Consider the following 1,507-nt stretch of genomic DNA (forward strand, 5'->3'; position numbering starts at 1 on the left):
GAATTCGAACCAACCAAATATGCGGCCAGAAATATGTGAAAACATCACTCGATTTGGTCATGTAAGTATCCAAAATGTTTGTAAAGGATCATACTAGATGTTGAAAGGCAGAAAATTTAGAAATTATTTGCTTTTACCTGTCAAACCGAAGCTCATGTTTGTGATTTGCTCATTTTGGCCTGAAATTTGTCTTATATGTGTCGATAAAAAAAAGTCTAGACGTGGTTTCGAACAAACTAATGATGCAAAAGTGCTTGGTTTTTGGTCCTCTAAAACAAGCAATCGGAATTTCTCATGTGCAGAAGAAAAAGTTGAAATTTGTTACACGGTGTTATCAAAATATGCATTAAATGAAATCAATTATTTTAATAAAATTTCAAATTAATCAATTAATTAAGTTTTTTTCTTCATAGTATTAGAAAACAAGTCATTTTTTGCGCACTGAAATGCATTTTTTTTCGTGGAAAAAGAGAAAGAAAGTTAACAAATATTAATTAATGATGCGAAATATTAGGTAAATTTTTCTGGCAAAATTTGGTGATGCCATTATCTGAATCATGTGAAATTTCAAGGACATGTTGAGTATTGTAAAATACTAACCTATACCAAATTTCATGAAAATCTATTGATAACGTTAAGTACGATATTTCGAAGAAAATAAATTACGTTTTCCGTGGAATGGTCCATATGGTTATATCGAAGGGTTGTAACAGTGATATGATCGGCACATGAGCACCATCTCTACTGATTGCCATTATTGCGATGTAAATGAAAAGAATGTCTGTTTCTTCTTCTTCTTCTCAACATCAATTGCATACGACTTATGGTAACTCTCCGTAATCATTAGAGGTGGCGCTACTTATGCGCATCAATTGACTTTTGCATTAGCTCTTATGTGCTGTGCGTGTCTCTTGGGTTATATATAAATATTTTAAATGAGAAGTCAATGCGGTCTGTAATTTACTATATATAGCCGACCTCTCATTTAGGGTTTAAATTTTCCCAACCGCTCGATGGAGCCTCCATCGATTCAATCGAAAGAGTTTTTCAAAAGAATCTTTGCGAAAATTCTCAATGTTCTGCTACGAATTACAGCTTTAAACTGCATTCAAATAATATGTTTTGATTTATCTTCTAATAAAGAAAAAAACTTAATTATTTGATTAATTTGAAATTTTATTAAAATAATTGATTTCATTTAATGCATATTTTGAAAATCGTATATAGCATGAAGCAGTGTATGGTGAAATGTCACAAATTGTTGAAAAACTCCTTCGATTGAATCGATGGAGGCTCCATCGAGCGGATGGGAAAATTTAAACCCTGCATTTCAAATTAACTTCAAAATTCCATTGTGATATATTCATAAAAAAAAAATCATCAGAAAATATTCTTCGAAAAAGTGTTCGAATTTCGGAAATTCATTTTTCAAAATTACACGAAGAAATTAAATATTCGAAAATGAGTTCGAACTTCGAAATGATGATTTTCTAAATCATATCAAAAG

Source organism: Sitodiplosis mosellana, unplaced genomic scaffold (genome assembly GCF_009176505.1).
Source record: "Sitodiplosis mosellana isolate CC-2019 unplaced genomic scaffold, AAFC_SMos_1.0 Smas_scaffold_4866, whole genome shotgun sequence".
Lineage (NCBI taxonomy): Eukaryota > Metazoa > Arthropoda > Insecta > Diptera > Cecidomyiidae > Sitodiplosis > Sitodiplosis mosellana.